The following is a 27,640-nucleotide window of genomic DNA, read 5'->3' as shown; positions in this document are numbered from 1 at the left end:
AATGCCTGTAGCTGAGTCCATGGGGTGGGGGTCGGGGATATGTACCACTAGGAGTTCTTCCAATTAAATTCCATGTAAATTACAATGTTTAATGCTGCTGCTAAGTCGCTTCAGTCGTGTCTGACTCTGTGCGACCCCATAGACGGCAGCCCACAAGGCTCCCCCGTCCCTGGGATTCTCCAGGCAAGAACATTGGAGAGGGTTGTCATTTCCTTCTCCAATGCATGAAAGTGAAAAGTGAAAGTGAAGAGGCTCAGTTGTGTCTGACTCTTAGCGACCCCACAGACTGCAGCCTACCAGGCACCTCCATCCATGGGATTTTCCAGGCAAGAGTACTGGAGTGGGTTGCCATTGCCTTCTCCACAATGTTTAATAAATAAGTGCAAATGTGAGCCTTATAGTAAGTCCCTTATACCAATAAGTTCCATTCCAAGAGCACATTTATTAAGTCCAATTTGTTCATACATCCAACAAAGTTAGCTTAGGTACCCAACTAACACACTCAGCGATATAGTACTGTACTGTCGTAAGTGTTTAATACTCTTCACACAAATAATATATAGCAAACACAAAGAAAACATTTTAATGTTACAGTGCAGTACCTTGAAAAGTACAGGAGTACAGTACAATAGCTGGCATACCAGAGTTGGCAGCCAATAAACACACAAGAAGAGTTACTGACTGGAGGAGGGAGGGGAGGTGGGAGATAGTAGAGCTGAAGGGTCATCAGCAATAGGAGATGGAGGGCAAACTGAGATGTCACTCACAACTGACGTTGACGGCACAGGTTCTGGGCTTGAAATAAAGACACTGTACTACTGTACTCCATACCAGACTGTACAGTAAAGTACACACGAGCACAACTACTTGTAGAGGATGCACACACATGACAATGTACGCCAGACACGTGAACTATCTCACGTGACTGGACATGCGAACACACGTTCACATCTTTGGAAGTTCGCAACTTGAAGGTTCATATGCGAGGGACTTAACTATATTTACACACACTTTGCTAGAACTCAGTAACCACAGCAGTTGTTAGAACTTAGACTAAAACAGTTAGGTGGGGAGCACTACTTTATCACTGACATTGTTCAAAATCAGCAGTGTATAGTGATAATAAGAAGCAGACCATTTTTAGTTGGGGATACACCACAGCTGCAGGAGACACAAGAAATGTGGATTCAGTCTCTGGGTTGGGAAGACCCCCTGGAGGAAGGCATGGCAACCCACTCCAGTATTCTTGCCATGGACAGAGAAGCCTCGTGCGTTACAGTCGATTGGACCTCAAAGAGTCAGACACAGCTAAAGTGACTTAGCACACACACCACAGCTACTGCTTACATACATGGCATCAGAAATGGAGCTGGTGAGAGCCCTTGGGTGATTTCTGTGCCTTCGACTAAGACACAGTGAGATGTCTCCAGCACCCCTCTTGAGGTGGAATATTTAGGACCTATTTGAAAGTGAAAGAGGAGAGTGAAAAAGTTGGCTTAAAGCTCAACATTTGGAAAACTAAGATCTTGCATCTGGTCCCATTGCTGCATGGCAAATAAATGGGGAAACAGTGGAAACAGTGGCTGACTTTATTTTGGGGGGCTCCTAAATCACTGCAGATGGTGATTGCAGCCATGAGGTTAAAAGGCGCTTACTCCTTGGAAGGAAAGCTATGACCAACCTAGACAGTATATTAAAAAGCAGAGACATTACTTTGCCAACAAAGGTCTGTCTAGTCAAAGGTATGGTTTTTCCAGTAGTCATGTGTGGATGTGAGAGGTGACTATAAAGAAAGCTGAGCACCAAAGAATTGATGCTTTTGAACTGTGATGTTGGAGAAGACTCTTGAGAATCCCTTGGACTGCAAGGAGATCCAACCAGTCCATCATAAAGGAGATCAGTCCTGGGTATTGATTGCAAGGACTGATGTTGAAGCTGAAACTCCAATACTTTGGCCACCTGATGCGAAGAGCTGACTTATTTGAAAAGACCCTGATGATGGGAAAAATTGAGGGCAGGAGGAGAAGGGGACGACAGAGGATAAGATGGTTGAATGGCATCACCGACTCAATGGACATGAGTTTGGGTAGGCTCCTGGAGTTGGTGATGGACAGGGAGGCCTGGCGTGCTGCGATTCATGGGGTCGCAAAGAATCAGACATGCTGAGCGACTGAACTGAACTTACTTAGCATTAGGACTCTATCAGGAATTCTAAAACAACATGTAAATTCTTGCCTATTACTATTTCACACAATATTCCTCCTCTCTGATATAGCTCCTGCACTTCAAAGAGAGAAATCACATCCAATAATGTCATCTGATTATCTTTCAGTAGCTCCCCAACACTGAAAGGATGATGTTTAAACTCTTTAATAAAGGGAAATGGAAGAAGAACTAACATTTACTGAAATTCTACTATGTACTAACCACTTTACACGAGTTATTTTATTTAAACCTTACACCTCCATGAGAGGTAAGTATTATTACCCTAATTTTTCAACTGAGGGAACTAAGACACAGAGAAATTAAGTCTGTAAGACACAGAAAGATTAAGACTTAGTGGCACATAGCTTCCCCTAGTGGATCAGTGGTAAAGAATCTGCCTGCAATGCAGGTTTGATTTCTGGGTTGGGAAGATCCTCTGAAGAAGGAAATGGCAACCCACTCTAGTATTCTTGCCTCGAAAATCCCTTGTACAGAGGAACTTGGTGGGCTACAGTCCATGGGGTCACAAAAGAGTCAGACATGACTTAGCGACTAACCAACAGCAACAAAGCACATAGCTCCTAGCAGATATCTGGGATTTCCACCTAATTCTAAATTGAAAATTGGACCTTGAACCTTTGTCAGTTTCCAAGCCCACCTATGGGAAGCTTGACCTTGAAACCATACGAGTTGAGGTCAGGTTCCTTCACCAACCAGGTGACACACAGAGAACACAAAGTAGACCCCAGAGAGAGCTGGCCTTGCAGACTCAGTCCCTCCAAGTGGCAGCTCTTGGGGCAGCTGGTGTGCACCTGCCCTGGCCATGCCCAGGCCCAGCTGGGCCCTTCCTCGCCTGCCTGCTGGCCTGTTCCCTGGACTCTGTAGGACAGGACAATTCCTGTTGTACAGCAGAAGTGAACACAGCATTGCAAAGCAACTATAATAAATTTTTAAAATGTATTTCTTTTTTGCTGCACTGGGTCTTCATTGCTGTGTGAGCTTTTCTCTAGTTGCGGCAAGCAGGGACTACTCTCTAGTTGCTGTGCATGGACTTCTTATCGCAATGGCTGGTGGCTCAGATGGTAAAAGTGTCTGCCTACGATGCGGGAGATCCAGGTTCGATCCCTGGGTCAGGAATATCCCCTGGAGAGGGAAATGGCAACCCACTCCAGTACTCTTGCCTGGAAAAGCCCATGGACAGAGGAGCCTGGTGGGCTACAGTCCATGGGGTCACAAAGAGTCAGACACGACTAAGCGACTTCGCTTTCACTTTCTCTTCTTGAGGAGCCCGGGATCCAGGCATATGGGATCTTCCCAGACCTGGGATGGAGCTTGTTTTCTCCTGCATTGGCAGGTGAATTATTATTCTCTGTACCATCAGGGAAATTATAAATTAAAAAAATATATATAGAGAGAGAGAGAGAGCAAGGTAAGGGGACGTGGTACTGGGTGTGAGTAGTGACAGGTGACAGGCAGGTGTCATTAAGCTATGAGTCCAGCTGACACATATCACCGCCACACCTAGGTCATGACCTCTGGCCCCTGCTGCCCACTGGAGGCCACTAGTGCCACCGCTCCTTCAAGACAGTGGTTGTCACTACAAGGGGGATGAACTCTCTGTTCCCTGCTCCTTGGAAGGGCTAGCTCAGCTTCTCTCAGGGGTGCTACCTGCTTGGACACATCTGGGTCACAGGAGTGCATCCCGGCTCCCAGGACACAACACTGCAGGTGCCTGGTCATGTCTGCTTCTATAGCAGGAGGTAGGTTCCCTCTCCCACTAGAATGTTCCACAACATTAGATCCTAGGCAGAGAAAAAAATGGACATCCACTGAGAGGACATAAACCAAGAAATTAGGCCAGGGGGCAGAGCAGAAGAGAGGAATGGGGTAACGACATCAGAGCCCATTAGTAGGGGGCTGATGAGATGAGACCAACAGAAAAGATTCTGGTTTCAGAAACTGGCACTCTTAAGCCCATGATGTGTCTCCTTATAAACAGATCCTTAGAAAAAGAACCAACAAACTGTAAATAATTCTGTACAAACTAGATTTCCACTTCAATGAGTCTGTGTTAAGCAAAGTCTGATGAAGAAAAATCAAGCCATTTAAATTTCTGTTCCCATAACCAGTACTGAGCAGCATATTTAAATCTGTAGACACAGTGATTAGGGCACAGAGGGTCATCATTTCAAACGCAGCATTCTTCTCCTGCGTTGTATTAAACACCTCTTCTAGCTGTTTGCCTGGATGCAAAGGCTTGATTCATCCTCTAATTGTTGTCAAGATGCAGTTCAGTTGTGGAGGTTAAAAAAAAAAAACAAAAACAGAATGTCTAAATCAGCAGAGACATGAACATTTGCTCTCCCTCCCTTTTGGTTCATCTTTTTTTTTTTTTTTGACTTTTTTTTTTAATTTTATTTTTAAACTTTACAATATTGTATTAGTTTTCCCAAACATCTAAATGAATCCGCCACAGGTATACCTGTGCTCCCCATTCTAAACCCTCCTCCCTCCTCCCTCCCCATACCCTCTCTCTGGGTCATCCCAGTGCACCAGCCCCAAGCATCCAGCATCGTGCATCGAACCTGGACTGGCGACTCGTTTCATACACGATATTATACATGTTTCAATGCCATTCTCCCAAATCTCCCCACCCTCTGCCTCTCCCACAGAGTCCATAAAACTGATCTATACATCAGTGTCTCTTCTGCTGTCTCGTACACAGGGTTATTGTTCCCATCTTTCTAAATTCCATATATATGCATTAGTATACTGTATTGGTGTTTTTCTTTCTGGCTTACTTCACTCTGTATAATAGGTTCCAGTTTCATCCACCTCATTAGAACTGATTCAAATGTATTCTTTTTAATGGCAGAGTAATACTCCATTGTGTATATGTACCACAGCTTTCTTATCCATTCATCTGCTGATGGGCATCTAGGTTGCTTCCATGTCCTGGCTATTATAAACAGTGCTGCGATGAACATTGGGGTACACGTGTCTCTTTCCCTTCTGGTTTCCTCAGTGTGTATGCCCAGCAGTGGGATTGCTGGATCATAAGGCAGTTCTATTTCCAGTTTTTTAAGGAATCTCCACACTGTTCTCCATAGTGGCTGTACTAGTTTGCATTCCCACCAACAGTGCAAGAGGGTTCCCTTTTCTCCACACCCTCTCCAGCATTTATTGCTTGTAGACTTTTGGATCGCAGCCATTCTGACTGGCGTGAAATGGTACCTCATAGTGGTTTTGATTTGCATTTCTCTGATAATGAGTGATGTTGAGCATCTTTTCATGTGTTTGTTAGCCATCTGTTTGTCTTCTTTGGAGAAATGTCTATTTAGTTCTTTGGCCCATTTTTTGATTGGGTCATTTATTTTTCTGGAGTTGAGCTGTAGGAGTTGCTTGTATATTCTCGAGATTAGTTGTTTGTCAGTTGCTTCATTTGCTGTTATTTTCTCCCATTCTGAAGGCTGCCTTTTCACCTTGCTAATAGTTTCCTTTGTTGTGCAGAAGCTTTTAAGTTTAATTAGGTCCCATTTGTTTATTTTTGCTTTTATTTCCAATATTCTGGGAGGTAGGTCATAGAGGATCCTGCTGTGATGTATGTCAGAGAGTGTTTTGCCCATGTTCTCCTCTAGGAGTTTTATAGTTTCTGGTCTTACGTTGAGATCTTTAATCCATTTTGAGTTTATTTTTGTGTATGGTGTTAGTCATCTTTTTAAGCCTGTTTTGTGTTTATTGTAGGCAGGATTTTCATATTGGCTGGTGGGATCACATTACCGTTCATCTAGTCCACACTGTCATAACACCTTCTCTCAGTATTCACAATTGACAGGTAGCCGTACCATAGTGGACATTCAGTTCAGTTCAGTTCACTCAGTCATGTCCAATTCTTTGCAACCCCATGAACTGCAGCACACCAGGCTTCCCTGTCCATCACCAACTCCTGGAGCCTACTTGAACTCATATCCATTGAGTCGGTGATGCCATCCAACCATCTCATCCTCTGTCATCCCCTTCTGCCGCCTTCCTTCTTTCCCAGCTTCAGGGTATTTTCCAAAGAGTCAGTTCTTCACATCAGGTGCCCAAAATATTGGAGCTTCAGCTTCAGCATCAGTCCTTCCAATGAATATTCTACTCAGGACTGATTTCCTTTAAGATGGACTGGTTTGATCTCCTTGCAGTCCAAGGCACTCTCAAGCATCTTCTCCAACATTACAGTTCAAAAACATCAATTCTTCCATGCTCAGCTTTCTTTATAGTCCAACTCTCACACCCATACATGACTACTGAAAAAACCATAGCCTGGACTAGACAGACCTTTGTTGGCAAATAATGTTTCTGCTTTTTAATATGCTGTCTAGATTGGTTATAGCTTTTCTTCCAAGGAGCAAGCGTCTTAATTTTATGGCTGCAGTCACCATCTGCAGTGATTTTGGAGCCCTCCAAAAGAGAGTCTCTCACTGTTTACATTGTTTCCCCATCTATTTGCCATGAAGTGATGGGACCAGATGCCATGATTTTGTTTACTGAATGTTGAGTTTCACGCCAACCTTTTCATTCTCCTCTTTCACTTTCATCAAGAGGCTCTTTAGTTCCTCACTTTCTCACATAAGGGTGGTGTCATCTGCATATCTGAGGTTATTGACATTTCTCCCAGCAATCTTGATTCCAGCTTGTGCTTCATCCAGTCTGGCATTTTGCATGATGTACACTGCATATAAGTTAAATAAGCAGCATGACCATATACACCCTTGATATACTCCTTTCCCGATTTGGAACCAGTCTGTTGTTCCATGTCCAGTTCTAACTGCTGCTTCTTGACCTGCATACAGATTTCTCAAGAGGCAGGTCAGGCGGTCTGGTAGTCCCATCTCTTTAAGAATTTTCCACAGTTTGTTGTGATCCGAATAGTCAAAGGTTTTGGCATAGTCAATAAAGCAGAAGTAGATGTTTTTCTGGAACTCTCTTTCTTTTTCCATGATCCAGCTGATGTTGGCACTTTGATCTCTGGCTCCTCTGCCTTTTCTAAAACCAGCTTGAACATCTGGAAGTTCACAACTCATGTACTGTTGAAGCCTGACTTGGAGAATTTTGAGCATTACTTTGCTAGTGTGAGAAATGAGTACAACTGTGCGGTAGTTTGATCATTCTTTGGCATTGCCTTTCTTTGGGATTGGACTGAAAACTGACCTTTTCCAGTCCTGTGGCCACTGCTGAGTTTTCCAAATTTGCTGACATATTGAGTGTAGCACTTTCACAGTATCATCTTTTAGGACTTGAAATAGCTCAACTGTAAATCCATCACCTCCACTAGCTTTGTTCGTAGTGATGCTTCCTAAGGCCCACTTGACTTCGCATTCCAGGATGTCTGGCTCTAGGTGAGTAGACATTAAGTATCTTAATACCTTTTGGTCAATTGGCCCTTCTTTTTTAATAAGTTATGAAACAAGGATTTGGAAATGACCTTACAGGATATGGAACCTACTCTCATTTCACAGGAGTTAAAAAGAGATACCCAGAAAAAGAGAAAGATTTCTCCAAAGACATGCAGCAAGTCAATGCCTTTCTAGTTCCCCTTCCTGCCCAAGGGGCTTCCCTGGTGGCTCGGATGGTAAATAATCTGCCTGCAATGCAAGAGACCTGGGTTCAATCCCTGGGTTGGGAAGTTCCCCTGGAGAAGAGAATGGCTACTACTCCAGTATTCTTGCCTGAAGAATCCCATGGACAGAGGAGTCTGGCAGGACTGTAAGTCCATGGAGTCACAAAGAGGCTAATACAACTACATGACTAAGACCCACTCACTCACTTCCTGCTCCAAGATGGAAAAAGAATATAGTACTACAGTGAGTACCACCTGGAACAACTCTGTTTCAGCAGCCACATTTGTTAAAAGTTAAAAAGAGACAGATAAAATAAGTACTACTAACACACATTTTTATTTAGTGCAATATATCCAAAATACTCTCACTTTGATGTGCAATCAATAACAAAATTAATATGAGATATTTCACTTTCTTTTCTTTATCCTAAGTCCTCAAATTCCAATGAGCACTTCTATTTTTACAGCACATCTTAACTGGAAGCAGCCACATGCGGCTGCTATATTTTTTTTCTACTTTTGGCCACGCTGTGCAGCCTATGGGATCTTAGTTCCCTGACCAGGTATGGAACCAGTTTCCCCTGCAGTGGAAATTTGGAATCTCAACTATTGGACCCCCAGGGAAGTCCTATGGCTACCAAACCAGAACAGCATAGAAGCTGCCTTATTTTTGCATCTGTGAAGTTCTTCTCCAATTAGCCAATGAGTTCTCAAAGCATCTTTAAGAGCTGGCAGGATGTGAAACATTAATCAAATAATTAGAAAGTTAAAAGGAAGCATTTGGAAGAACATCACTGCCTTGTAATGTGTTTCTAGGGAAGACAAGAACATTTCTCTGGCAATTTTAAGGAACAGTCCAGCTCCACTAACAGTCTTTAAAAGCCGACTGTGCTTGGCTCTAGGGAAGCCCCATCAACAAGACAGGCTTTCCCTGCTCTCCAGGTTCTTCCCTCTCAGCAGGGGCTCAATATGTGCCAGGAGGGTTCCCAAGGGCTGAGGGTGGATGAAGGTGGATGAACCGTCTGTGGCCCTGTGGTTCTAGCATCACTTTGTGTGAAGCCTGTGGCCACAGGAAAGAAAACAGAATGAAGTGCTGGAACTGAGACACTGAGAAAGCATTGCTCTTCTGCCTTCCCATCCACATGTCTGCAAGTGGCACTACCCATTCCTTTTTGATGGCCGAGTGATATGCCATTGTATACACGTACCACATTCTATTTCCAGCTATGAATCATGCCAAGTCACACTGTCTAGAACAGGCCACTCAGAGACGAAGCAACAAATGCAAATCACCATACAGAATTTTCCCAAGACTTACGAAGCCAGTCACATAGATAATGCTAAAGTTGGAACTCTTCTGAACCCCTTCCTATTTCTTATTTCCTGAGAAAAACTGAGGTCCAAAAACTTAAGTTCCCATCCCTTGTAACTTGAAGCTCATGTAAATTCTCACAATTTTTTTCTCTTCCTGATCCCTCAGTCTGGCATTTCCAGTCATGGGGGTTTCACTCAGAGTCTGGATAAAGAGAAATTTCTTTCAGCAGCTCAAAATCTGGGTGTTCTGTTTTTGTGTGTGTGTGTGTGTGTGTGTGTGTGTGTGTTTGAGGGGTTGAAGTACTTGCAGGTTCAACATTTTAGACTGCAAGTATCCACAGGATACAGAAAATGACCATAGCACCAGCCCCCAACCACAGTCACCTTTAGACCCCCCTTACCCCCAGGGGACACAGGGTGTGCAGAATGCCAAGTTCAGTGTCACCCAGACCCACATCACTATGGGCAGCAAGTGATCAAGTAGAGACACAGTGGCCTCAGGTAAACAGAAAAATCACAAGAGAAAAAGAAATCCCCCTTTATTTCAGTCCTGCCAGAATGCCAGCCCGTCTACATTGGCTGCCTGGAGTGCCCCGCCAATAAGCATTCACTCAAGCAAAAGAAACCCCTCATTTAAGGTGTAATTGTGCTCCCAAGCCCTCCTCCTCCCAGACCAGGCTGAAGACCAATGGTCTCTCAGCCCCGGGGCCTCCCCGGAACCCTGAATAGAGACAATGCCATCCTCTACCCGCTTCACCCCAAGTCTTGCCTTCTCAGCCTTTAATTTCCCACTTCTTGGTTAAGGTTCTCAATTTCTATGGGTGTATCACCATTCCTTAGGGCTTCCCAGGTGGCGTTGATGGTAAAGAACCTGCCTTTCAATACAGGAGACATAAGAGATGCCAGCTCAACCCCTGGGTCAGGAAGATTCCCTGGAGGAGGGCATGACAACCCACTCCAGTATTCTTGCTTGGAGAATCTTATGGACAGAGGAGCCTGGCAGGCAACAGTCCATGGGGTCACAAAGAGTCAGAGGCAACTGAGCACACAGCACAGACACATGCGTGCTCGCACACACACACACACACACATCACCATTCCTTTCCATCAGGCTTTTCCTTGTTTCAGCAGGGTTTAATTTCTCCTGGGGTACCAGCCCCTTATCCAGAGCTAAGAAAGAGAATGAAGGCGGAAAACAAGCAAAAATACATTTACCCTCTATGGCTCAATGCCCCGCAGTACATTAATTGTAAAGGCTCTAGCACATGCACACTTGAGGCCCCAGGACTAGAGAAAAACGCCATGAAGGGTCTTACTCCTGCCCAGCAACCTAGAAGGAGGCAAAGCCCTTGCCTTCTCCGTGTGAGATACTGAAGTTCCCAGGGAGCAAAGCTGCTTTTCCAGAGGCAGTGCCCTAAAGAGTTGGACTCAACTTAGCGACTGAACAACAACACAGTTGGGTAAAATCGGACAATGGGACTTGGGCCCAAGGCCGAAGTGCTCTTTGCCCATGTCCGATGGCAAGCAGAGCATCTGAATATCTGAATCATATCCTCAGGCACCTCCCTGAATGTCCAGCTCCACAGCGCCCCAATGTGGGCAAAGCCTGACTCTGGTTGCTTATCCTGTGTGGGAGGCAGAGCGGAAGACAGAAGGCAGGTGATAGATTCTAACATTGAGCTGTGGAGGACAAGCAAGGACACACCTGTGCGGTGGCATGTTCCCAAACCTCGCCAAGTAGGCAGGTCACCCCTGCTCCCTGGAGAGGAGCAAAGGAGGAGTGGAGAGCTCTGCAGAGGCCATGGCCCAACACTCCCAGGTACAAGTTCCCCCTTGTTTTGGCTAGCAGTACGCAGGGAGACGAAATGAGCGGTTCCACCAGCAAAAATAGATGAATAATTAGCTCCGATACAAAGGTTCAGTTATTAGTAAAAGTTGGCCCCAAAAGGGCTCTTAAAACCCACAGAAACTAATTGGCTTTTTCAAGGTGATGTGTGCTCAGTGGCTCAGTCATATCTGACTCTTTGCGACCCCATGGACTGTAGCCCACCAGGCTCCTCTGTTCAGGGGATTCTGCAGGCATTCTGCAGGGGATTCTGTTCAGGAGACTCTGGTAGATTGTTGCCTGGGTCCTTCAACATTCCTAGTTGAAGTCTAGGACTTGTCTCTTACTGCTTCTTGGTTCAGCTCCCACTTCTTTCGTTAGCCCCAGGATCCACTCCCTGTTTTTCTGGCAGACATTCCACAGACTGCAAGAATACTTTCAATATGGTTCCAAACTACATTTTCAACAAGCTCTGTCTCCATCCTCTGCCTCCACCAACCTTCCTACAGAATTCAGGATTCTCTGAATCTCCAGAGACACATAACCCACATGAGAGCTGGAGCTGCAAGCAGCTCATGCTCAGTAGTTCCGTCATGTCTGACTCTTGTGACCCCATGGACTGGAGTGAGTTGCCATTTCCTTCTCCAGGTATTCAAGGTCATACAACAAATCTAACCCCAGAGTCCAGACCTCCAAGGGCCCCAGCTTGTGCTGTATTCTGGGACTGTGTAGACTTGTTTATTTATTTCTTAAGCTAAGAAGGGAGAAGGTAATGGCACCCCACTCCAGTACTCTTGCCTGGAAAATCTCATGGATGGAGGAGCCTGGTGGGCTGCAATCCATGGGGTCACTAAGAGTCGGACACGACTGAACGACTTCACTTTCAATTTTCACTTTCATGCATTGGAGAAGGAAATGGCAACCCACTCCAGTGTTCTTGCCTGGAGAATCCCAGGGACGGCGGAGCCTGGTGGGCTGCCGTCTATGGGGTCTCACAGAGTTGGACACGACTAAAGTGACTTAGCAGCAGCAGCAGCAGCAAGCTAACAAGAGTTTCCCAGGTGGCCCAGTGGTACAGATCCCACTTGACAATGCAGGAGATTGGGTTAGATGCCTGGGTCGGGAAGATATCCCCTGGAGAAGGAAATGGCAACCCACTCCAGTATTTTTGCATGGAGAATTCCACGGACAGAAGAGCCTGGCAGTCTGCAGTCCACGGGGTCGAAAGAGTCAGACATGACGGAAAGACTAAGCATGAGCTGCTTGGAGCTCCAGTTCTGATGTGGGTTACATGTTTCTGGAGATTCAGAGAATCCTGAATTCTGTAAGAAGGCTGGTGGAGGCAGAAGATGGAGACAGAGCTTGTTGAAAATGTAGTTTGGAACCAGATTGAAAGTATTCTTGCAGTCTGTGGAATGCCTGCCAGGAAAACACAGAGAGGGGGTCCTGGGGCCAGCGAAAGAAGTGGAAGGTGAACCAGGAGGCGACAGAAACAAGTCCTAGCCTGGGGGAAAAAAAAAAAAGCAGGAAGGTTGAAGGACCCAAGCAACAATCTATCAGAATTGAAGGGCTAGGACTTCCCTGGTGGTCCAGTGATTAAGAATCCACGTGCCAATGCAGGGGACATGCGTTTGATCCCTAGTCTGGGAAGATCTCACATGCCACAGCGCCACTATGCCCTTGAACCAAAACTACCGAGCCTGTGCTCTGCAACAAGAGAAGCCACTGCAAAGAGAGGCCCTCATATCACAACCAGAGAGTAGCCTCTGCTCACCACAGTTAGAGAAAGCCCAAGCAAAGCAACGAAGACCCACCACAGCCAAAATAAACAAATTAATTAATTACTTTTAAAAAAGAACTGAAGGGCTAGAAAGCTGGTGACCAAAGTAAGGGCCTACTAGAGGTTGCTGTGTTGACCTGAAGGAGTGTGCATTTGAAGTGCTTTCCTGATCTAGGATTGATTCCGAAAAAGGCAGAGCCTCTAATTGGCATGAGACTCCTCCAGACTCTCTCATTAAGGTTACCCTGCAGTCCTGGGCAGGCTGGAAGATGAAGCCGAGTCACAAGATGTACTTGTCAAAGTCAGGCCATCTGAGTTTGAGCTGGATGGCTGTGCTTAGGTTTAACTTATTTTTAAAAATATTTATTTACTTATTTGTTTGTTTGGTGGCCCCAGGTCTTAGCTACAGCATGCAAAGCCTTTAGCTGTGGCATGTGAGCTTTTAGTTGCGGCCTGTGGGATCTAGTGCCCTGACCTGGGATCAAACCTGGGCCCTCTGCATTGGAAGTGTGGAGCCACTAGACCACCAGGGAAGTCCCCTGGGCTTATGTTTAGAAGCCTGCTTCTCTGGATTTGAGGATTTCTATCATGAGGTGGAAGAGAATGAAATGATAAAGAAAGGCAGCAGCAGTGGATAAACAGAGTGATTATTATACATCCACAGCAGCAGTGATACTGGACCTGTCTCTCTCTTTGCAGGCACAAGAAACAGGATACAAAGTAGCCAACCACAGAGGGTCATCAAATTCCCAAGGAAAAGCTGACAAGTGGGAAACCTCAGTGGGATCTGATAGAAGACCCTGTTTTCCAACTCATACCCTCTGTTATTACATCTTTAGATGTCCGTGCAAAAGACGTAAGTGAATTTAGAGACCTGTTCCTTGGCTTGATGGGCATTCAGGATCAAATGCTAATATAATAATTATTCTTGCCACAGATGATTTCTAAATCCAGGGTCCTGGCCAGACTTTTAAAGGGAAAATCAAATATGGATATCTGAGGTTGAATGAACATATTTTTAATTAAACCACGTCCCCAAGTATATCAAGCGTTAGAAAGATGGTTCTCTTACACTGATGTTTCTGTTATTCACTGAGAACTTAATGAGCCTCTGTCTGAAATAACATCACGGAGAATGTCTGCAAATCATGTTTGCTGAGCATAAACAGCCGAATTTTCGATACACCTCGCTTAGAGATTAGCATAGTGCCTTGAGAGTAATTAAACATCATTACTTTAAAACCAAAAATGTCCTGCACAGTGGGAAAAAATAACCGCCTATGTAATTGTCTAGACATCCCTTTAAACAAAAGAATTCCTGGTTTCAGAGGCAGATGGGTGATGGAACAGACAGACCATTATATGGGGTTTGTTTTGCTGTACAATCCTGACGACCCACCGTGGTGGTTTTCATAGTTGGAGTGTTTTGATTTCCACCAAGAATAGGACAATTTTTCATGTTGACTCAAGAGGCTCGTATTTCCTCTTTAATATGTTCATCTCTCTAACTGCAAAGCTAGTGTTCCTGGGACTACCTGCTTATTCATGTCGAAGCCCTGAAAACCCAGCCTGCCAAGACTTTTGGCCCCAGTTGCTTGCACACACATGCACACACATACAGAAACACACATACACACCAAACCTTAGAGCACCATTATTGATATTTGGGGCTGGATAATTCTTTGTGGTGGGGACTGTTTTAATTGTAAGTTGTTTAGCAGCATCACTAACCCCTACCCACTAGCTGCCTGTGAAACCCTTCCTAAGTTGTGGCAACCAAAAATGCATGCAGACATTGTAAAATGTCCCTTAGGGACACACACACAGAACCAATTCAGAAAGGTTAAAGGGTAAAAAAAAAAAAGTAAGATAAAAATAAAAGGAAAGCAGGTATTATGATCTTGGTGTCAAATAATCTATAATTCAAGAGTAAAAGCATTAAAAAAGACAAAGAAGGATACTTTATAATGCTAAAAGCCATAATGTATAATGAAATTGTGCATAAACTTCTATGTATGAAAGAAAATAGCAGAAATTTTAATAAAGCAGAAACTATAGAAGATAAAAGGAAAACTAGACAAATCCACATTAATAATAAGAATTCAAAATACCTCCCTTTGACCTAGACAGATTAAGGAGAAAATATCTAGAAAGAATAAAGAAAACTTAAATGAAGAGTCAATAAAGTGTATCTTGGATCACAATAAACTGTGGAAAATTCTGAAAGAGATGGGAATATCAGACCACCTGACCTGCCTCTTGAGAAACCTGTATATAGGTCAGGAAGCAACAGTTAGAACTGGACATGGAACAACAGACTGGTTCCAAATAGGAAAAGGAGTTCGTCAAGGCTGTATATTGTCACCCTGCTTATTTAACTTCTATGCAGAGTACATCATGAGAAACGCTGGACTGGAAGAAACACAAACTGGAATCAAGATTGCCGGGAGAAATATAAATAACCTCAGATATGCAGATGACACCACCCTTATGGCAGAAAGTGAAGAGGAACTCAAAAGCCTCTTGATGAAAGTGAAAGTGGAGAGTGAAAAAGTTGGCTTAAAGCTCAACATTCAGAAAACAAAGATCATGGCATCCGGTCCCACCACTTCATGGGAAATAGATGGGGAAACAGTGGAAACAGTGTCAGACTTTATTTTTCTGGGCTCCAAAATCGCTGCAGATGGTGATTGCAGCCATGAAATTAAAAGAAGCTTACTCCTTGGAAGGAAAGTTATGACCAACCTAGATAGCATATTAAAAAGCAGAGACATTACTTTGTCAACAAAGGTTCGTCTAGTCAAGGCTATGGTTTTTCCTGTGGTCATGTATGGATGTGAGAGCTGGACTGTGAAGAAGGCTGAGCACTGAAGAATTGATGCTTTTGAACTGTGGTGTTGGAGAAGACTCTTGAGAGTCCCTTGGACTGCAAGGAGATCCAACCAGTCCATTCTGAAGGAGATCAGCCCTGGGTGTTCTTTGGAAGGAATGATGCTAAAGCTGAAACTCCAGTACTTTGGCCACCTCATGCGAAGAGTTGACTCATTGGAAAAGACTCTGATGCTGGGAGGGATTGTGGGCAGGAGGAGAAGGGGATGACAGAGGATGAGATGGCTGGATGGCATCGCTGACTCGATGGATATGAGTCTCAGTGAACTCCGGGAGTTGGTGATGGACAGGGAGATCTGGCGTGCTGCAATTCATGGGCTCGCAAAGAGTCGGACACGACTGAGCAACTGATCTGATCTGATAGCTTATAAGTCCAACCCTGTACCATTATAATACAAAATATTCCTTCTTTTCAACTACATTTAGATTATTTATGAAAACAGACCATATTTTAAGTCATAAGGAAAATCTAAATTAATTCCAAAAATGGAAACAGCATTCTGACCAGAATACATAATGGTTATGACAAGGAATCTCATGGTGGTTTTGATTTGCATTTCCCTAATAATTAATGTCAGTTGAGCATCTTTTTATGTGCTTATTGGCAATTTGTATGTTATTTAGAGAAATGTCTATTCCAGATCCTTTGCCATTTTAACTGTTTTTTTTTTTTTTAAGTTTTGTTATTGAGTTGTAAGAGATCTGAATACCAGTCCTTTTTCAGATATTTAACTTTCAAATGTTTTCTTCCTTCTCATGGGTTGTCTTTTAACTTTTTTTATTTCTTTCTTTTAACTTTCTTCATAGTATCCTCTGAAACACAAAATTTTTTTAATTTTGGTAAAGTCCAATGTATCTATTTTTCTTTTGTCACATTTGCTTTTGATTTCATATCTAAGAAACCATTTCCTAATCCAAGAACTGAAGATTTACTCCTGTGTTTTTTCCTAAAAGTTTTATCATTTTAGCTCTTATATTTAGGTCTTTGATTTCTTTCAAGTTAATTTTTGTACATGCTTTGAGGAAGCTGTCCAGCTCCATTCTTTTGCATGTAGATATACAGATGTTCCAGCATTGTTTGTTGAAAAGACTACATATTCTTTCTCTTATTTGTTTTAGTACCCGTGGCAAATGTCAATTGACCATAAATGTGAGGGTTTTTTTTTCCTGGATCCTCAATTATATTCCATTGATTTGTATGTTTATCCCTATATTAATATCACAGTTGATTATCGTAGCTTTGTAGTAAGTTTTAAAGTTGAAAAGTGTGAGCTCTTCAGTGATTTTAGGGGGGGCTATTTTAGGTTTCTTGCATTTTTGTATTTCTATGTGAATTTTAACAAGAATTGTACATTTTACGTCTCATTTTGCTTCATTTAGTTTCAATGATGGGATCTTGATCTCTGGACACTGATCACAGTTCACTCCACTGAGCAGGAGACTTTGCACTGTTTGCCCTTGTGATGCCAGGAGACATCTTAAAAACCTATAAACTGCACTAATAGCTGTGTTGTTTAATCATTAAGTCTTATCAGACTCTGCGATTCCAAGGACTGTAGTCCACCAAGCTCCTCTGTCCATGGGATTCTCCAAAGAATGCTGTAATGAGTTGCCATTTCCTTCTCTGGGGGATCTCCCCAGACCCAGGAATTGAACCCATGTATCTTGCATTGGCATGTGGATTCTTTACCACTGAGCCACCCGGGAAGCCCACCCTAATAGGCAATGAGCCAAATCACAGTCTGTCTTTCCCTGTTTCACCCTGTGAACCCACAGGACACAGCTTCGAAGGGGCAGGAGGCCTGAAAGTGGTGAAAAAATACTGTCTCTTGATCCCCATTTCAAATATTCTCTGATTATTGCAATTAATGTTCTCAGGCCAGATGTGGACATTAAGTCATCCTTTTCATTAAATTTTATCAGTTTGAGTTTGCTACTCATCACACACATACGCACGCGCACACACACACACTCACACACATGCACACACACACACTCATGCACACACACACACACACACAACTTTCCAATTTACCCTGCAGAGACTTTTCACTCCTAGGTAAGCTCAATTATGCATGGAAAGTGATTTTTCCTTCATCTGACAATAGTGTTCAAGAGAGGCCTGGCAAAAGCTGAAAGCTCAGCTGTGGGGCTTCTTTGGAAAGAAAAATTGGCTTCTGATTGTATAGAAGTGATAATGAACATGGAATACATATTATATTGGCCAGATTTGCATATACAAATTAGACGGGCTTCTCCTAACTTCTTCTCCAGCAAAAATATGGTGGGGGACGCCTTAGTCTGATTAAATGTAAATATTCACGTAGGCCTCAGCCACTTTTTGATGAGTCAGGAGCCAGCATACTGAACTGTATCAGGCAGAAAATTATTCTCATACTTATGTCCTAAATGTGGATGAACTTTGCATTTAAATAAATTTATTTTTCTTCTTAATGAACTTAAAATGGAGACTGAAGCTATAACAGGTCGCATAGTTGAAATCCAGGCTTGATATATACTAAATTCATTCTCTGTAAATTCATCCTTCAGGGACCTGACCTATACTTTGAATATTCTGTACATAGTAATCAGATAAACTTAGTAACACACTGCTAGCCTTGCTGCCTCTCTTCTCTACAGGTTCACTTGCAGTGCTGGAGAGCAGAGACCAACAGGGGAAAGTAAGTGAAATAAGGTGATTTACACAGATGGTGCTTAAATGTTATTTATATCTATAATAGTGGTTATTATTATCATCAGAGTAGGAATCAAGAGCCCTTTATTCTACTCTAGGGCTAAATTTTATCTATTTTAGTTTTTGATATCTTGAGGATTTTTGGCCAGATGCAGTAGAAATTAACCCTTTCTTGGGACTTACCTGGTGGTCCAGCGGTTAAGACTCTGAGCTCCCAATGCAGAGGGCCTGGGTTCCATCCCTAGTCAGGAAACTAGATCCCATATGCTGCAACTAAGAGCCTGCATGCTGCAACTAAGGATCCTACATGCCACAACTAAGAGCCAGCAAAGCCAAATGAAAAGAAACTAACCCTTCCTTTCATGGTGCCCAACAGGCAGAATAGGATTTCTAGCCCACGACAAAGGAATGACTGCAGCTCTTTTCATTTCTGAGTTGAACACAACAGGCCTCTAATTTGGAATTAGCCTTCAGAGCCTGACTCCAAACTCTTAGATTCTCCATCTCTTCAACCCCTGCCCTCTCCTACCCCCACGAATACCATCTACCACCACCATCACCAATAGAAAAACTGAACCTACGCATGAGGAACCCGAGCCTTGGAAATACAACCCATCAATGACATTCCCTGGTAGCTCAGCAGTTAAAGCGTCTGCCTGCAATGCAGGAGACCCAGGTTCAATCCATGAGTCAGGAAGATCCCCTGGAGAAGGAAATGGCAACCCACTCCAGTATTCTTGCCTGGAGAATTCCATGGATGGAGGAGCCTGGCGGGCTATAGTTCACGGGGTTGCAAAGAGTTGGACACGACTGAGCGACTTCACTTTCACTTTCACGACAGATATACAGAATCTCACAAGGAGAAAGCTGAGGAGGCACTGTCTTCATGCAGCAAGATAGAAATTCTGGCTTAAGACATGGGGTAGTCCATCAACACATGAATGGATAGAGAAGATGTGGTACATATATACAGTGGAATATTACTCAGTCATTAAAAGGAATGAAATAATGCCATTTGTGGCAACACGGATGGACCTAGAGATGATCATACTAAGTGAAGGAAGCCAAACAGGGAAAGACAAATATCATATGATATTGCTTGTATGAATAATTTAAAAAACTAATACAAATGAACATATTTACAAAACAGAAACAGACTCACAGAAAACAAACTTAAGTTACTAAAAGGGAAAGGTAAGGCAGAGGGATAAGTTATGAGTTTGAGATGAACATGTACACACTGCTATATATAAAATAGGTAATCCACAATGACCTTATTATTATAGTCTGTAATAACCTAAATGGGGAAAGAATCTGAAAAAGAATAGATATATGTATATATATCTATTACATATATATACATATATTATATATATATGTATATATATAACTGGATCACTTTGCTGTTCACCTCAAACTAACACAACATAATAAATCAACTATACTCCAATATAAAATTTAAAACATTTTTAATTAAAAATTTTTTAATTGTGCTAAATTTGTGCTAAATTTGAAAAAAAATATGGTAAGATGATGAGTGAAAGTGAAAGTCACTCAGTTGCATCTGACTCCTTGCAACCCCATGGACTATAGCCTGCCAGGCTACTCTGTCCCTGGAATTCTCCAGGCAGGAATACCAGAGTGGATTGCCATTCTCTTCTCCACAGGATCTTCCTGACTCAGGAATCAAACATGGGTCTCCTGCACTGCGGACAGATTCTTTACCATCTGAGCCATCAGAGAAGCTGAGATGATGAGTGAATGGTGCTAAATGGCCTTGGTTTGGAATCAGAGAAAAATGTGCCAATGGACTACCAGGTCGGGTTCCCCAGGCCACTTTAGACATGGCCTGACTCTGTGCGGTTGCTGAGCAATGGAGGAAAAACTAAGCTCTTGCTGTGACCAACGGAGGCTGCCATGAGTGTAATCCACTAGACTCAACAAGGCCACATTAAACCAGTGCAGGTGAGGATGTCTCACACAGATGTCACCTATGCATAAAAACAGGCGGAGTCTAGTCCTGTCTCCTTGGTCCCTAGGACTCTACCACCATGACATCATCTTCTATGCAAATGACCAGTGCACAACAGCTCATATTTAGTTTCCTCCTATTCTAGACCTTGAAATGAGGCTGATGACCAGCTAGACACTGGTCCCACCCTCCCAGGGGTACCAGCACTCTTGCTGGGTGTAGGACTGGACATCAGCCCCCAGGATGAGAAGCACTTTGACTGGCCTCAGGACCCCTGCCTGCCCACACTCCACCAGAGCCACTCAGGCCTGAAGGTGAGGCTGCTGCTCCAAGAATCAGCAGTGGGGGGCATAGTCACGTGGTGGCGACAGGGACGCACCAGGCACACACGATGCTGGCATGTTGTAGAGTGTGGCCCAGTCAGGGCCGCCCTGTAGGAGCAGATTCCCCCAGGGAGCTGTGTGCTGTTGGCTCTGGCTCCCTCCCCACGCCGGGCCCTGTGGGCTGCTGCTGGGTAAGTGGGAGCTTCTCTTCTCCGCTTCTGGCTTTTCACAGTGATTTCCATTGAACTAACACTCATATTCTGTGTAATCAGCTAAATACTAAATATTCAAATTCAGCAGAGAATGGAGCAGGCACCAGAAAAGATTTTTTTAAATATGAAAATGTTTAGCCTTTTTAAAAAGTCATTCCATATATACATATGCAGTGCGAATAAATGTTAACAGTCTGCTTATTTTGGTAATCCATGTACCAAAATATAGATGTTTAACATCTCAACCCCACTCATGATTTCGACTGACTTTCATAAGCCAATTGCCTATTACTGTATATACAGAAAAGACAAATATACCAGTCCTTTATTGAACAACTGTGCTAAGCTTTGCATACTTCATTTAAACTGTGCTAGGTTTTACATAAATTATCTTTTTTAATCCTTTCAACAATCCTTAGAAAGGCATTATTATCTCCATTTTACAGATGAGAAAACTGAAACTCAGAGACTGCAGCAAGATAAACTCAGATGTTTCTTTTGACTGAAAAAAGACACAATTTACAACAAAAATACCAGATCTTATGCATCTGATTGAAGTTTTCTTCTTTCAAATAGGCTGTCAAGAGACTGCAAAATAGTCTTCCTTAGAAATAGCTTTGTGAACCTCAAGCATGAGCTTTGGAATATTCTCATCAAAGTCAAGGCTTTGTCCTGGAAGGATGAAGGTAATTTTCAACAGTCTTTCAAAGCAAAGGCTGGTTGGGCACGCTGGGGGAGGGTACAGGTGGTCCATGCCTCCACAGGCATGGCCTAGCTTCATCCCTCCATATGGGTCTTTTCTGCTTCCTGACTTCAAAGTGAGCATGTGATCCAAACCTGGCCACTCTGGCCTGGCTAGCTCATCCACCTGTTCATCATGGTTGGTCCAGAAGTGGGCATATGGACAAGGCAAATCAGACACCTTCTTTAAGATTTAGTGAATCAAATTCTAAAAGACACATGTACCCCAGTGTTCATTGCAGTACTATTTACAAAAGCCAGGACAAGGAAGCAACTTAGGTGTCCAGTGACAGATGAATGGATAAAGAAAATGTGGTATGTATATACAATGGAATATTACTCAGCCATAAAAAAGAACACATTTGAGTCAGTTCTGATGAGGCAGATTAACTTAGAGCCTGTTATACAGAGTGAAGTAAGTCTGAAAGAGAAAAACAAGCATCATACATTAATACATTATATATGGAATCTAGAAAAATGGTACTGATGAAACTATTTGCAGGGAAAGAACAGAGACTCAGACATAGAGAATGGACTTGTGGACACAGTAGGGGAGGGATGGAGGGGATGAATGGGGAAAGTAGCAGCAGCATGTATACACCATCAGGCGTAAGATGGATGGCTGCTGAGAAGCTGCAGTACAGCACAGGGAGCCCAGTCTGGCACTCTGTGATGACCTGGAGGGATGGGATTGGGGGAGAGGAGGCATAGGAGGGAGGGGATATGTGTGTAGTTGTGCAGTGAAAGCCAACACAACATTGCAAAAAAAATTTTTTTTAAAGATTTCATGGATCAATATTGAAGAAAAAGTCTTCTTTTTCTGGCTGCTGTGACTAATTCCAACAAACTTGATGGTTTTAAACAATATGAATTTAGAGGCAGTCCTAAGATGGTGGAGGAATAGGACAGGGAAACCACTTTCTCCCCCACAAATTCATCAAAGGAACATTTGAACACTGAGTAAATTCCACAAAACAACTTCTGAATGCCGGCAGAGGACATCAGGCACCCAGAAAAGCAGCCCATTGTCTTCGAAAGGAGGTAGGAAAAAAATATAAAAGATAAAAAGAGAGACAAAAGAGGTAGAGACGAAGATCCATCCCAGGAAGGGAGTCTTAAAAAAGAGAGAAGTTTCCAAACACCAGGAAACACTCTCACTGCCGAGTCTGTGGCGAGCCTTGGAACCTCAGAGGGCAACATAACCGGGAGGAAAGATAAATAAATAATTAAAACCCACAGATTACGTGCCCAACTGTAACTCCCAGCAGACAAGTGGCACAAACTCCTGCATCCCCCACTAGCAAGCAGGGGCTGGGCAGGGAGGAGCGGGCTGCATTGCTTAGAGTAAGGACTGGGCCTGAATCCCCCGAGGGCAATCTGAAGGAACTAGCTTGAGATAGCAAAGCAGACTGTGGGATAGCTACCCCGCAAAAAGGCAAAAAGCCCTAACCTAAGACACCTGCTCACAGAACAGAGGACTGAACAGAGCTAGCCGGCTGTGGACCGGCCCATCCCCCGCCAGAGACAGGCAGGCGAGGGCAGCCAGAGCCAGAAGGGGGCAAAGTAATATCTCTGCTTTTTAATATGCTATCTAGGTTGGTCATAACTTTCCTTCCAAGGAGTAAGCATCTTTTAATTTCATGGCTGCAATCACCATCTGCAGTGATTTTGGAGCCCCCCAAAATAAAGTCTGACACTGTTTCCCCATCTATTTGCCATGAAGTGATGGGACTGGATGCCATGATCTTCGTTTTCTGAATGTTGAGCTTTAAGCCAACTTTTTCACTCTCCACTTTCACTTTCATCAAGAGGCTCTTTTGTTCCTCTTCACTTTCTGCCATAAGGGTGGTATCATCTGCATATCTGAGGTTATTGATATTTCTCCCGGCAATCTTGATTCCAGCTTGTGCTTCTTCCAGCCCAGTGTTTCTCATGATGTACTCTGCATAGAAGTTAAATAAGCAGGGTGACAATATACAGCCTTGACGTACTCCTTTTCCTATTTGGAACCAGTCTGTTGTTCCATGTCCAGTTCTAACTGTTGCTTCCTGACCTGCATATAGGTTTCTCAAGAGGCAGGTCAGGTGGTCTGGTATTCCCATCTCATTCAGAATTTTCCACAGTTTATTGTGATCCACACGGTCAAAGGCTTTGGCATAGTCAATAAAGCAGAAGTAGATGTTTTTCTGGAACTCTCTTGCTTTTTCCATGATCCAGCGGATGTTGGCAATTTGATCTCTGGTTCCTCTGCCTTTTCTAAAACCAGCTTGAACATCTGGAAGTTTACGGTTCATGTATTGCTGAAGCCTGGCTTGGAAAATTTTGAGCATTACTTTACTAGCATGTGAGATGAGTGCAATTGTGTGGTAGTAAATTCCTGGCCCAATAGCTATTCTTTGTTTCTATATGTTCACATTTTCTATTCATTAATTCTTTTTTTGAAAAATATTTTATTTATTTGCTTTTGGTTGTGCTGAGTCTTTGTTGCTGCTCCGGCTCTTCTCTAGTCGGTGGTGAACAGGGAGGTTATTCTCTAGATGCAGTGCACAGGCTTTTCATTGCAATGGCTCCTCTTGTTGCAGGCTTCCCTGGTGGCTCAGATGGTAAAGAATCTGCGTGCAATGTGGCAGACCTGGGTTCAATCCCTGGGTTCTGAAGATCCCCTGGAGAAGGGAATGGCTACCCTCTCCAGTATTCTTGCCTGGAGAATTCCATGGAACAGAGGAACCTGCTGGGCTAGAGTCCATGGGGTTGAAAAGAGTTGGACATGACTGAGCAGCTTTCACTTTCACTTTCTCTTGTTGCAAAGCACGGGTTCTAGAGCACAGGCTCAACAGTTGTAGCATACAGAATTAGTTGCTTCCCAGCATGTGAGATCTTCCCCACGCAGGGATCAAACCCATGTCTCCTGCATTGACAGGCAGGTTCTTTACCAGTGAGCCATCCGGGAAGCCCCCCTCCTAGGTCTTTACCCACAAAATTCTAAAACATAAGTCCACATAAAGGCAATGTATTTTATTCAGAGGTAGATATAACCAAATATCTACCAACTGGCGAATAGATAAATTGTTGTGTAGCTGTACAATAGACTACTAATCACCAATAAAAAGGAAGCAAGAATATAAACAAGAATGTAGGTGGATTGCAGAACTGTGATACTGCAGAGTTCACACGTATAGGAACTTTTATCCAGAACAGAACTATGACAGAGATCAGAGCTTCTTGGGACCCAGGTGAGGGGAGGGGACTGTCCCAAAGGGGAATCCAGGAACTTTTGTTGTAGGGGAGGGGTGTGGATGTTCTTTATCATGATGACAGTGAGTATATTATGTAGTGTGTCTTTCTCAAAGCCCATCAAATTGTACTTATGAGATTTATAAATGTGTAAACACCATATGTAAATCATCTCAATAAAACTGACTTTAAAAAAATCCTCTTCTCATGACTTCCCTGGTGGTTCAGTGGTTAAGACTCCACGCTTCCAATGCAGGGAATGCAGGTTCAATCCCTGGTCAAGGAACTAAGATCCTGTATGCTGCTCAGCTAAAAATAAAAATAGTTTTTTAAAAAAAGCCTCCTTTAGAGAAAAAGATACACCAGCCCTTCAAAACAGCAAAGCTAGTCCTTTCCTAGCATTTTGAGAGAAGGAAAGACAAAACACCCAATTTCTCCTGCAGGTCATCCTGCCTCTCTTACACAACATCGCTCTTCATTTTAATAAGTTTACATTGATCCCTCTCACTTGCAACCAGAAGAGTGCTAAGATATTTCTTGATGGAAAGAAAATTTAATTTCTTAAGGATTCAGAAGTCCAAACTACCTAGAAACATAGTATCATAAAATCTTCTAATATCGTACTGAGATGACATTATCCCTCCTGGAATGTTCATTTTCAGCTTTCTGTCTTCCTAATTGTCACTCCACACAAAGGCAGAGCAATTCACCGCCCGACTTCCACAAAGTCCATTTGAGGACTGAACTCATCAGGCTGTAATGATTCCAGAAATTAAGATGTTCCAGCCAGAATGGTCTCAGTGTTCCTTCTTCTCACAGATTGCACAATTTACAGTTTAATTCTCTGTGATGACTCCATCAAAGGAACAGTACATGTAGATGAAATTATTTGAGTACCGTCCTTGTTTGGACCATAATAATCGGACAGCTCTGTACGCATGCAGCAGAGGGAGAGATGTCAGGATTCTGAGATCATCTGACTCCCAAGGACTCCTGAGCTGTTGGTTCCTGCCTCCCAGTCCCAGGGCCAATGTGACAGCTCCATGGAGAACACGCCCCCCGATTATCAGCCCACATCATATGTGCAGAGAACTACAGCTTTGCTGGGTAGTGAGCATTGCACAGGGACTGCCATCTGCCCACAATGTAACAACTCACTGTGGCATTATAAACCCATCTGATGCTGGGAGCTTCGTCCAAGGAGACCAGCAGCCAAACGCTGAAGTGTTTGTATCATGACAAACATCATTATGAGACAGAAAGAGCCTATTAGTCCTACCGTGTAATTTTAAACCTCAAACTGTCAAAAAGAAAAGGCCTCATCTTCTCATTTTGAGAAGCCTGTTATCATTCCAGGGTCCTTAACAGCTCATTCAGTAGCCAGTTAAGTGCCCTTTCAGAATTGACAAAGCTTCACTCTGTGCTAGTTCTAGCGTCTGACGAGTTTAGAAGCAGGAGGCTGAGCCAGACGTGAGAAAGCTCCTAGCTTTCGTAAGCTTGAGTGTGAGATGCTGGGCTGTACGTGGCTTACTGTTCTGTTTTTCCCCCAAGTTTTATTTGTTTATTTATTTTAATTTTTGGCCACACCCTGCAGATCTTTTCCCTGACCAGGGATCAAACTCGCACCCTGCATTGGAAGGCGGGGTCTTAACCACTGGACCTCTGGGGAAGTCCCCTGTCCTGTTTGTTTTTGATTAGAAAACCGAGGTTGAAAAAGAGATACAGATGTAAAGAACAGACTTTTGGACTATGTGGGAGAAGCTAAGGGTGGGATGATTTGAGAGAATAACACTGAAACATGTATATGACCATATGCAAAATAGATGACCTGTGCAAGTTCGATGCATGAAGCAGGGCACTCAAAACTGGTGCTCTGGGACAACCTAGAGGGGTGGGATAGAGTGGGGAGGAAGGTGGGAGGGGGTGTTCAGGATGCGGGGGACACATGTACACCCATAGCTGATTCACATCTATGTATGGGAAAAAACAACCACAATATTGTAAAGTAATTAGGCTCCAATTAAAATTAATTACAAAAAAAACCCCGAGGCTGATACCAAGAGATGTGCCTGTTTCTGCATATAGTTGTTGTTCAGTTACTAAGTCGCGTCTGACTCTTTGCAACCCCTTTGACTATAGCCCACCAGGCTTCTCTGTCCATGGGACTTCCCAGGCAAGAATACTGGACGGGTTGCCATTTCCTCCTCCACTGTTTGTATATGTGAGTGTAAGTGTGCACACAGTGGGATTTGAGGGTCTGCATGAGTCTCTGGGAATTTAGGAATGAATGTCTATGCCGGCTCATCTGGATACTTTTCTGTGAGTGTTGCCAGTCTTGGAGTATGAGAGTATCCTTTCCAGCCTGGGCCGTGCAGTTAGCTGCTCCGTCTCCACATGGGCATCTGCTTGGCTCCGACCCAGAGCCTAGGAGTCCTGACGATGGAAAGAAAAGTGCTCTGAGAAACAGACCCGAGCTGTAATTGATTAGATGTTCAGCAGTAGGCTGGGCTTTCCAGGTGGTGTACTGGTAAAGAATCCACCCGCCAATGCAGGAGATGCAGGAAGTGCGGGGTTCGATCCCTGAGTTGGGAAGATCCCCTGGAGGAGGAAATGGCAACCCACTCCAGTATTCTTGCCTGGAGAATCCCATGAACAGAGGAGCTTGAGGGGCTTCAGTCCACGGGGTCACAAAGAGTGGGACATGACTGAGCGACTGAGCATGTCAGGGTTAGGCAGGTTTCTCTGCCTCTCTGATGTATCTCTATTTCCTTATCAGTGAAATGAAATGAAGGCTAATTCATGGGCTTCAGGAGCAGACTCCTGCTGGAGCACTTTGCCAGAGTGTGTG

Source organism: Bubalus bubalis, chromosome 20, assembly GCF_019923935.1.
Source record: "Bubalus bubalis isolate 160015118507 breed Murrah chromosome 20, NDDB_SH_1, whole genome shotgun sequence".
NCBI lineage: Eukaryota > Metazoa > Chordata > Mammalia > Artiodactyla > Bovidae > Bubalus > Bubalus bubalis.
Note: the sequence above shows the minus strand (reverse complement) of the source record.